The sequence below is a fragment of the Cherax quadricarinatus genome, chromosome 21, assembly GCF_038502225.1.
Source record: "Cherax quadricarinatus isolate ZL_2023a chromosome 21, ASM3850222v1, whole genome shotgun sequence".
NCBI lineage: Eukaryota > Metazoa > Arthropoda > Malacostraca > Decapoda > Parastacidae > Cherax > Cherax quadricarinatus.
In genome coordinates this window covers 42442128-42454716 of record NC_091312.1, presented here as the reverse complement: position 1 = coordinate 42454716, position 12589 = coordinate 42442128, and the positions used below count along the sequence as shown (strand labels likewise).

General features: G+C 43.5%; 1 protein-coding gene across 1 annotated transcript in view; it reads left to right on the top strand.

Annotated features, from left to right (window-relative positions):
- Positions 1-3577: 3577 nt before the first annotated feature.
- Positions 3578-12589, top strand: part of cpx (synaptic transmission protein complexin) — an 874417-nt gene continuing 865405 nt past the window's right edge. The window contains exon 1 of the mRNA XM_070087414.1: positions 3578-3698. The gene's annotated coding sequence lies outside the window, so the exon portion shown is untranslated. The remainder of the gene's footprint in view (positions 3699-12589) is intronic.

Genomic DNA, 12589 nt, shown 5'->3' with positions numbered 1-12589 from the left:
AATCCATAGCACCTGGTTCGCTGGTCCGGAGACATTCTTTTATGGGTGTAACGTAAGCCGAATAAAACGTAACATACTGTTATCATGCCGCAAGACTAAATGAAGGACGGAAGGAGCAGCAGCATTAGTAGTAGTAGTAGCACTACTATTAGCAGTAGTAGGACTAGTAGTAGTGGTGATTGAGGTAAATGTAGTAATAGTAGTCGTAGTAGTAGTAGCAGCAACAGCAGCAGCAGCGCAGCAGTTTTATTAGTAGTAGTTGAGGAAGCAACAGCAGTAGTGGTAATAGTAAAAGAATGGAAGACGTAATAGTAGAGAAAGAGTAGCAGTAATTACATAATAATAATGGTAGAATTAATGTGTTTTCTTCTCTTTTGCTGTCTTCTGCCTTGGTGGGTTTTCTCCTAAGAGTTGTTTGTGCTGAGTTTTTTTTATTCCGGGAGGGGATTGTCTCGAGTTTTTTTTTCTTTTTTTTAATCTTGTGGGCTTTTTATGCCATAAGGGGTTTGCCCCGAGGGTTTTTGTTTGTCATGGGTTTTTATACCGTAGGGGGTTTGTCCCGAGAGGGGTTCCGTTCTTCCGCCCATGGGCCAGTAGCCCTCCTACAGTGTTCCTTTCTTGTTCATTTATACAACCACTTCTGAAACTATTCTTTCACTACTACTACTAGTACTGATGCCACGCGTTTTACCATTACCAACACCCCTACTACTTTATAAACATTATTGTACCCATACACTGCTACGACTATCACCACCACTAGCACTCCTGGCACCACCACCACTAGCACTCCTGGCACCACCACCACCACTACTGCTACTAATGCTACTGCCCCTCCTCTTCCCTCCCCTCTTTTACTTTCTGGCATTCTTTCCGTTTTATTTGTTCAGTTGCAATAGGACAAAGGTTCACGGTAAACCGAAAAGTCATACTAATGTTCCTCTCTTAAGTGCGAGTAAAACTCTGTCTGACTTGCTATCTTACGGGTGGTCTGGTAACTCCCGTCACCAAATACAACAACTTTCAGTGATGTTGAGGAACTCATCTGTTGTCAATTCACTCATGGTACATCTGTGCAACTGTTCATGCTAAAACCTTCGTACTTCCTTATCTTCATAGTATTTGCTAAGTGCAGGAAAAAGAATCGACTGTCAACATCCTGCGTGCTTGGATCAAGACCCCACACCTCTCGTCTCTGCCTACACTAACATTAGTGTGATGTGTAAGAATTTTTAGTTTGTCTGACGGAGCGTCGGTGGGTGTAGTAGTTATTATCACCAAGAACGAGGAACGTTCAGCCTTGTTTTCGTCTATAAGAAGAAATTCCTTCGAGTTTCAACAGGTCGGCGAAATCAGTTTCTTCTCTTGTTGCGCTTTTCCGCCTTTAGATCTACGGAGAAGTACTCGTCACACACATTAACACAACAGGTTGGATATTAGAAGATGTCTTTGTAGACCTGTATCGTAACAAGTTGACGACAGCTACTCTCTCAATTATGTTGACGGTGGTCACACACTGTGAACTGGAAGGTGCTGGCTCATTAAGATCCCCAATCTATCATACTTTGAGTATTATCATTCATACAGGATACAACTGTATCATGAATGTTCCAACACTAAAATGACAGAAAAATATACCTAAAATACAGTAGTTTGTAAGTATGTGATTAAATGCGTTATACAAAATATTTCTCAAGAAAATATTTCTTTCCATAATTTACCCATGAACCAGATGACATGTTGGTGAAGTAATATACAGTATTTTATTCCTTATCTTGTAAGGATACACTTTAAGTGTGAGATACTGTTGTATAGTCATGTGATATGAAGCTTCAACATGAACACATTGTTTCAATAAAATATACGAGACCATTTTAGGAAAATGATGGAAATAGTTTTAAAAAACGACAATTGCGATGAATGGTTTGAAAAACCGACAAGTTGAAGATTGAGACACTTATGCAACATATGGGAATCTTTATTCAGGAAACGTTTCGCCTTTCTACTTTGTATTGGACTGATGAAGCCACTGTGTGGCGAAACGTTTCCTGAATAAAGATTCCTATATGTTGCATAAGTGTCTCAATCTTCAAAAAACGACAAACTGAAAAACTAGTCACTTGTGTATCGTTCGGTAACCTTTATTGAGGAAACGTTTCACCATCCAGAGGCTTCTTCAGTCCAATATAGAGAAGAACGGTGTAAGATTAGGAGAATGAGTTAATCAGTCCCTCAGCCTGGAGTCGGTGTGTTCAATCCATCAATCTTGATTGATTGAACACATCGATTCCAAGCTGAGGGACTGACTGCTTCAAACTCCTCCTTATCTAACACTGCTCATCTCTGTACTGGACTAAAGAAGCCCCTGACTGACGTAAGGTTTTCTCAATACAGATTCCCAAATGTTGCACAAGTGTCTCAGTCTTCCCATCAGGGTCGTATATATATGACATTATTATAGGATTATTTCATATATACCTCAGTGCGCATATATGAAACGAAATATCATCTCAGATGAATCTGAATGAAATTTTATGATTAAATATTAAAAATATATGTTATTCGTGTGAACGGAAATGTGATTTCTGGTAGTAGCCATTTTTTTCATAAAGAATAACTGCAATACGCAAATAACCCGCACATAGAAGAGAGAAGCTTACGACGACGTTTCAGTCCGACTTGGACCATTTACAAAGTCAGAGTGTGACTTTGTAAATGGTCCAAGTCGGACCGAAACGTCGTTGTAAGCTTCTCTCTTCTATGTGCGGGTTATTTGTGTATCGTTCCAGTCACGGTATTGTGCCTTTTTTTGGTATTAATAACTGCAATGTCTCTGAATCCCAAACTCTTCCTCTGGACAGGTTTTAATTCTGTACAAAAGATTATGATTTTATCAATTCTCCCTAATATTTTGCTCATCTGCAGGGACGACAAAAATACATTGACTTTTTTTTTTTACAAAAAAAAAAAGAATAGGTTTATTTGAAAGCTCTAACTAAATTGTCCGATATATTTACTCTGTTCGCTGCAGTATTTGTAAACAAACGTCCTACAAGGCCATAGAATTTGTATCTATAGCAATACCATCTGTTGGCTACTACATGCAACATGATAACTATTGAAATTACAATTGTAGATACAGAATTTATTCTCATGCATTTACCGATTCGGTATAAGTTAGTGACAAGCGCTTTAATCTGAGTTCTCAATATTTCTTCAGTTCTATTTATAAAACATCCAGTAGCAAATATAAAGTCTTGGAATATGTGTCGGGAGCTTCGAGTCACTCATAAGAATGTAACTTAGAACAATGATCTCCATTAACCTCTGACGAAATCCAGCAATAAATATCTAATATCTTTAAAGCTCATATTACAAATCAAATTTCAAAAGGTATTTAATTAAAACAGTGCCAAACGTGTAGCACGTTCACGTAAACTGAAGGCGGGTTAAAGTAATCTGGGAAAACATTCTTCGCGAATAAATGAATCATTGGTTTCGAGTGTGTGTGAGTGAACGGGTTCATTTCAGCTGCGTCATCCTTACAAACGGTCGGCAGTAATTGTTTGTCTTGTGGATGAGGTAGTGACCGGGTGTGTGTGTTATACGGTGCGAGATATTACGAGGATTATTTGTGAGTCGCGTGGAAAGTGTTACTGATACAAGGATTAAAGGAAAGGATTACTCTAAGTAACAAGGTAAATATAAAATTGGTTAAATAGATTGCATGTAAATGCTCATATGTTGTAATGGCTTGCATTTGACATTTGACCCTGACTGAATGAATTAGCAGAGAGGTTAAATACATTAGTCAAGTAGTTAAAAACATTTTTGGTGTTAACATGCAATTTGTAGCCATAAACTATGTGAGAAACGAGACTTTTACTGAAACGTTAATTCCGAGACTTGTGTATACAAATAATGAGTAATATGTTACTAACATACCTACCTACCCGAAGGGTTGGTAGGTATGTTAGTAACACAGGTTTACGCAAGGGAAACAGGTCAAATTTGTGTGACGTTGTGACACAGTTACTGCTGTAACAAGTGTGCACACGGGCAGCCAGTCCACCAGCTGTATCAGTGTGTGAAATTGGGACAATTGTTAACAAGCTGTAATAAAACGTCAGTGAATGGTCTGAGGGCGGAAGCAAGTGCTCAGGGAGGGACTAGGAACACGGAACTCTTACCGCTAGCCCCTTCGAGGGAGGAACCATAATGTCGGTAAAAGACTCTTGATCCAAGAAATCTAAGCTTCTTTCATTTTCTAGGATCAGATTTGATTACCTCTCATTTCCTAGGCGTTCTCTGATCCCTACATATATTTTTTACAGCTAGAGAAGCGTTCGCTCTCCGCAGAAATATTATCAACTGTTATTGAAATCATGTTCTTCACTATGGGAATATGTCAGCAGGACCACTTTTGGTCTTGTGGATGCTCCCTCAGTCTGGGCTGGAAGCGGATGTACCATTGTACCAACAAACTGATTAGATTATTTGTCATTAGAGAATTGTTTTTAAATTTTCCCTTCAAATAGAATAAGACAGCAGAATGGGTAATATAATTTCAAAGAGAAAACCTGACCACTTATAAACATATCTTCACGAATTCTTGGTACCTGATCAGACACTAACTTGTTTATATTCCAAGATGACTTAGTGTTTTAAGCTACAGCTCTTGGGTGTACCTGTTAATTCCCTCTTGGTCGATATTATTTTAAACATATTTTTTGCGTGTTGTGATAAGCTTCTACTTATACTATAGTCTCTAACGTTTCTGCGTTTTCAGACTTTAGCATTTCATTATTTTAACGCAGGTAAAACGTTTTTACCGTGTCTGAGAGACGCATGCACATTCATCTCCATCTTCCTGTTCTTGTTCACCCATGTCAGTGTTTATCTTGTCTATTTCTCAGAGCATTTAGAATGTTATGATCATTACTATCCTTCCCCCCTTCCCGTCTCTCTATTCCAGCGTCCGGGCAGCGACTCGACGAGTTTTTCCTGAGACACTATGTGGATGCCTGATTTTTTTTCCCAACATTTTTGTGTATAACTTGAGATCTCTTCATCCGATCGGTTAAAGTTATCAAAGGTTGATGTGTGTATGAGAAGGATAATAAACATGAAATTGCTGAATTCTGTTCCATTTCTGGAGAATGCATATTTGGGTAGGCTGCAAACTATTAGCACCAGAGGTTTTTTTTTTATTATAAACCTGACCGTAATTTTTGGATTGTATTAGATTTGCTATTTATTGGGGAAGCATATTGGTTTCCGATCATCATCTGGAGAATGCCTCTTCTGATTTGCTTCAAACTTTAAACCCAGGTGTATTAATGAAAGAATTTTTTTGGAGTGAATTTGCGTAAGGTAATTTGTGAATGGAGACAAATGGTTTTTAATACTTGACGTGCTGTTGGAGTGTGAGCAAAGTAACATTTATGAAGGGGCTCAGGGAAACCGGCAGGCCGGACTTGAGTCCTGGAGATGGGAAGTACAGTGCCTGCACTCTGAAGGAGGGGTGTTAATGTTGCAGTTTAAAAACTGTAGTGTAAAGCACCCTTCTGGCAAGACAGTGATGGAGTGAATGATGGTGAAAGTTTTTCTTTTTCGGGCCACCCTGCCTTGGTGGGAATCGGCCAGTGTGATAATAAAAAAAAAAAAAAAAGTGTCTATTTGCCAGTTTCAATCAAAAATTAAAAAAAAATCAATTATTCATTATCATGCGATAATCTGCAATTGTTAAGTTCTCAAGATATCCGATAAGTTCAGAAGAAAACTTCGAACCGGATTCAAACTTAGTTTTCGTGTATTTTCAAATGCCAATTTCTGTACAAGAACTAGAGAATATTTCTTCTGATTAACTTCAAAGTTTCAAATTGGTTTAGGACCGTGCACTGCCAATTACCCCCATTTTGTTTAAGAAATTGGGATATTAGTTTCATTACAATAAGCTGTGAATGCGTCTTCTGATAAGATTCAGATCTTTAACACGGATATTTAATTGTATTAAGATCAAATGCCACACTTTGCACTAGTCCTTTCGTCCTACGTTGAGATAGTGGAGGCTGGGCTAACGGTACACAGTCAGGAATATAAGTAGTTGGAAAATAACTTCAGTTAAACAAAAATTAATTAGGGTTCATGAGCTAGAGGTCAACCCTAGACAACATAAATTTATAAAAAAGAACTGCATAGGTGTATATGAGAGAAAGAGAGAGGGGGAGAGAGAGGGGGAGAGAGAGAGGGGGAGAGAGAGAGAGAGAGGAGAGAGAGGGAGAGAGAGGAGAGAGAGAGAGAGGAGAGAGAGAGAGAGGAGAGGAGGAGAGAGAGGAGAGGAGAGAGGGGAGGAGAGAGAGAGAGGAGAGAGAGAGAGAGGAGGGGAGAGGAGAGAGAGGGGGAGAGAGAGAGAGGAGAGAGAGAGAGAGAGGGAGGAGAGAGAGAGAGAGAGAGGGGGAGAGAGAGAGAGAGGGGAGAGAGAGAGAGGAGAGAGAGGAGGAGAGAGAGAGAGAGAGGAGAGAGAGAGGGGAGAGAGAAGAGAGAGGGGAGAGAGAGAGAGAGGGGGAGAGAGAGAGAGAGGGGGAGAGAGAGAGAGAGGGGGGAGAGAAAGGGGGAGAGAGAGGAAGGGGAGAGAGAGAAAGGGGGAGAGAGAGAAAGGGAGAGAGAGAAAGGGAGAGAGAGAAAGGGAGAGAGAGAGAGAGAGAGAGAGAGAGAGTTTCGCACCACAATGCACAGGTTACGTTAGGTAAGATTTGTCAAAAAACAGGACAAATGCTTCCTGACGCTGGTCATAGTCCCAGGATGACGCGCTACTGGAGCCTTTGGTCATCTGTCAGAGATCAACTACCTTACCAATCCATCCCTTTCAAAAACTGATATATAATATATGCAGGTTGGCACAAATCTGCGCCACAGTGGTCAGAATCCATTACTCCACGAACAGGTTACCACAGCCACCACCACCACCACTCTCCACCAGCACTCTCCACCACCCTCCACCACCAACCACAACCACCCTCCAACACCAACCACAACCATCCTCCACCAACCACAACCATCCTCCACCACCAACCACAACCATCCTCCACCACCAACCACAACCACCCTCCACCACCAACCACAACCATCCTCCACCACCAACCACAACCATCCTCCACCACCAACCACAACCATCCTCCACCACCAACCACAACCATCCTCCACCACCAACCACAACCACCCTCCACCACACACCACCACAGCCGCCGCCGCCACCACCCACCACCACAGCCGCCGCCGCCGCCTCCAGCACCACTACCCACCACCATCACCCACCACCATCACCCACCACCACCACCACCATCACCCACCACCAACCACCACCACCATCACCCACCACCAACCACCACCATCACCCACCACCAACCACCACCACCATCACCCACCACCAACCACCACCAACCACCACCACCACCACCATCACCCACCACCAACCACCCACCACCACCATCACCCCAACCACCACCATCACCACCACCCTCACCCACCACCACCCCCCACCACCACACACACCCACCACCACACCACTCACCACCACCACCACACCCACCACACCACCACCACCACACCACCACACCACACCCACCACCACCACCACCACCACCATCACCACCACCACCATCACCACCACCACCACACCACCACCACCACACCACCATCACACCACCACCACCACCACACCCACACCACCACCACCACCATCACCATCACCCACCACCACCACCACCACCATCACCACCACCACCATCACCTTCACCACCCCCACCACCACCATCACCATCACCTTCACCACCATTACCACCACCACCACCACCACCACCACCACCATCACCACACACCACCACCATCACCACCACACCACACCACCACCACACCACCACCACCACCACACCATCACACCACCACCACCATCACCACCACCACCACCACCACCACCCACACACCCACCACACCACCAACCACCCCACACACCACGACCACCATCACACCACCACCACCACACCACAGAGTCATCACCACCCACACCACACACACCACCACCACACCCACCACACCACTCACCACACACCACTCACTGCTACTGACATATATCCTCTTGAATATACACACATGAGTACATCCTCAAGTTTGTATCACTGTCCTCGATCACGCCTCACCCGCCCTGAGAGTTACTCTTCTGCTTCGCCTCTTTCCCAACTCCTCGTCTTCACGCGAGCGTCTCAACTGTCTGAGAGTTACTCATCTCTGCCACCAACCCTGTCTTGAGAGTTACTGCGCTAGTCTAAACTCCCGTGGAGTCTCGTGAATGCTCTGCCACGGATGCTAACGTACTGTGGTAAAATGTTGTTTTTCCTCTTCTCCTGGACGAGTACGTCAAGGCAAGAGTGATAAAGAAGGGGAGAAGCTGGAAAAGAGGGAGGAAATGAAGAATGAAATGAGTGACACAGAGTGGAAAGGAGAGAAGAGAGAAAAAAAAGCAACGAAATGCATGAAAACAAAGTTTGGAAGGGGGAATGTGGAGTAAATGTTAGAGTAAAAAATATAAGTGAATGCGAAATGCATAGCAAAAAAAAAAGAGATGAACATAACTGAGAAATCAAGAAAAGTAATGAGAAAAATGTATGAATGGATGGGGGAGGAAGTAAGGGAAAAAGGGAGGTAAAATATAGTTATTAAGATGAACAGAAAGCGAAAGAGATAATAGGAAATGATAAAAGAAAGGAATCAGAAATACGAAAGAGGAATGAGTTTAAGGAAATATGGAGAAAATTAGAGAGAAACACAGGAAAAGTAAAAAATAAGAGAGGAAAAATAAATGAAAATAATGAAAAAGAGGAAGAGAGAAAAGATAATAGAAATAAAGAAGAAAAAAGGAAGGATAATATCAAGATGAAGATAATAAATTTCTTGTAATGGTGTGTAGATCTGAGACAGAAAAAAGGAGAAGATGGACAGATAAAGAGGAGGAAAGAGAAGAGTGAAGATTGGGAGTGAGTGTAGAGACGTGGGAAAGGAAAGGAAAGGGAAGAGAAGAGAGGAGGGAGGGAAGGAAAGGAAGAGAGAAGGTTTGTACAGCAAAGGCATGTAAGAGATAAATCAGTTTGAAAGGTGAAAGCTAGGACCTACTTATTGATAGCTATATTCATCTGTTCCTACTTGTATGTCTCATCAACACATGAAAGCTTTTAAATGAGACTGATGTAGGTAAAATAGATCTTGCTTGCAATATTGATCACTATACCTGAATATAGCTGTCACAAGTAGTGTTCCTAACTGATACAACCCTGTGACTAAGAACAATGAAGATAAGATAAAAAAAGAGGAGAAAGAAAATGCGAGTGGTAACACGAAGAGTCAAAAGAAAAGCTTGAAGAGCTGATGGAGGAAGCTAGTGCAAGAGAGGGATCTAACGTAAATGTGTAAAAAAAAAAAGGGAGAGAGAAAGGGGGGGAGGGAGAGAGGGAGAGGAAAAGAGAGAGAGAGAGGTTGGATGAATGGAAAGTCAGCTGTGTAGTATCACTGTACATTGCTGGTGCTTGCGACCTAATATGGCACCAAGAACTCTTGGCAAAACTTCAAGCACTGGGAATTTCAGGTTCTACACCTTGCATCCTCAGTGATTACCTTCAAGGTATATCTCTAAGTATAGTTCTCAATGGAACAGAGTCAGCAGGACATCCTACTAAGGCAAGTGTTCCACAGGGAAGTGTGTTTGGGCCATTGTTATGGAATGTCTACTTCAATAACCTTCATCTCATCCCAGAATCCAATGCATATGCAGATAATTGTACTCCGTTTACTTACCCAAGAGAGGAAATGCCACCTGCTCTAAGCAGCATCAATCACCAGCTTACATCTATATCAACCTGGGTAAACCGATGGCAGGTAACATTATCTCCTGAGAAAACACAAATGATGATGGTCTCTAGGCATCTTGATGGTAATGCCGGAGCAGTAGAAATTATGAATGGGAGAGTGTTGGTACCCGGGGACGAAGTTGATATCCTTGTGATGAAAACTGACTCCAAGCTGACCATGAAGAACCACGCTGTAAATCTTGCAAACAACGCTACCAGCACTTCAACGTATATTCCATCCGCTCGACGGTGGAGGACAGTAGAGGATGCAAGATCTTATACAAGACGCAAGTACGTTCACACCTTGAGTATGCTACACTTTCTTAGATTGCCTACCTCTCATTTCATGTGACTGAGAGAAGTGAACAGAGCAAAAGACACTTCATCTCTTGGATAAATCTGTCATTTCACCAGAGCCTTCAACACCGGAGGAATGTGGGTGGCCTTACTGTTATGTACAAGGCCATTATTGTCAAAGTACCACACCTGGCTCCACTCCGAGGACAGCGAAAAGTGAGCTTCTACACAGCAAGACGGGCAGCAAGCAGCAAACTTCACTCTGGCTGTACACTTCCCAAAAACATCACTTCATCTGATATCATTTATTCCTAGGATGACTTGAGTCTGGAACATGTTCGTAGAGCATAATGGTATCAACGGTATAAAGTCAACTGATCAAATGAAATTGCTGGCCCATAGATGACTCCAAGTTCATCCTGTTCCCCACTTTTATGCCTCATAACAATATAAAGACTTTTAAATGAGCTGATGTAGGTAGGAGCTCATAGATTGTCAATAAAGTTAGGAATCCTTAACCTAACCTTGTCAAACCCTGTGTAAAAAAAAATTAGGAAAGGGGGTGGGTTGAAGAGAAAGACAAACATAATAAGAAAGAAAATTACTTATTTCTCTTATTGCCTTCGGTTTTGTGTGTGTCTTAAGCCGCCAATTGAATCTTGTTCACATAACTGGTGGTAATGTCTCCAGTGATTTCCGTTGTTTCATATATTTTGAGTTATGGAAGGAAAGTTATTCTCTGTTTTACCAGACATCCGTATTCTCTCCCTCCTGCCCCCCCCCCCTCTGTCTCTGACTTTCTCTTCATCCCTATCACACACTTATTCACATACTCTTACACACACACACACACACACACACACACACACACACACACACACACACACACACACACACACACACACACACACACACACAGGCCTAGTGTCTAATCGACATGTGCCTAGGACAAAATGGTAACTAACACACACACAGGCGCACATCAACCAAATACCTGCTGCAGCATACGGGCGCCTGGCAAACCTGAGAATAGCGTTCCGATACCTTAATAAGGAATCGTTCAAAACACTGTAGACTTTGTACGTTAGGCCCATACTGGAGTATGCAGCACCAGTCTGGAACCCACACCTGGTCAAGCACGTCAAGAAGTTAGAGAAAGTACAAAGGTTTGCAACAAGGCTAGTCCCAGAGCTCAGGGGAATGTCGTACTAGGAAAGGTTGAGGGAAATCGGACTGACGACACTGGAGGACAGAAGGGTCAGGGGAGACATGATAACGACATACAAGATACTGGGGGGGAATAGACAAGGTGGACAGAGATAGGATGTTCCAGAGAGGGGACACAGGGACAAGGGGTCACAACTGGAAGCTGAAGACTCAGACGAGTCACAGGGACGTTAGGAAGTATTTCTTCAGTCATAGAGTTGTCAGGAAGTGGAATAGCCTAGCAAGTGAAGTAGTGGAGGCAGGAACCATACATAGTTTTAAGAAGAGGTATGATACAGCTCAGGAAGCAGAGAGAGAGGACCTAGTAGCGATCAGTGAAGAGGCGGGGCCAGGAGCCGAGTCTCGACCCCTGCAACCACAATTAGGTGAGTACACACACACACACACACACACACACACACACACACACACACACACACACACACACACACACACACACACACGTACTCATATACAACAGGCCTAGTGTCTAATCGACATGTGCCTAGGACAAAATGGTAACTAACACACACACACACACACACACACACACAATCAGCATCATTCACGGCCGTTTATCACACTATGAAAAATGGCGGGTGCTCGGGAAACCGATCGGAAAAATTCTGATAAACGTTTGGTGAACGTGACGACGTTCATCCCAGTGTTGTGGTAGCACTCACAACACTGTGCAAGGATGTTGCAGCAGTACTCGCTACACTGTCAGGATATTACAGCAATCATATTGTAGCGGGCCACACCATCCCAGGCCACAATATCCCAAGCTACACTATCCCAGGTCACACCATCCCAAGCTACACCATCCCAGGCCACACTATCCAAAGCTACACCATCCCAGGCCACACTATCCAAAGCTACACCATCCCAGGCCACACTATCCCAAGCTACACCATCCCAGGCCACACTATCCCAAGCTACACCATCCCAGGCCACACTGTCCCAAGCTACACCATCCCAGGCCACATCATCCCAAGCTACACAATTCCAGACCACGCCACAGCATCCCAGGCCACAGCATCCCAGGCCACAGCATCCCAAGCGACACCATCCCAAGCTACACCAGACCAGGCCACACCAGACCTGGCCACACCATCCGAGGCCGCGCCATCCCAGGCCCCACCATCCCAGGCCCCACCATCCCAGGCCCCACCATCCCAGGCCCCACC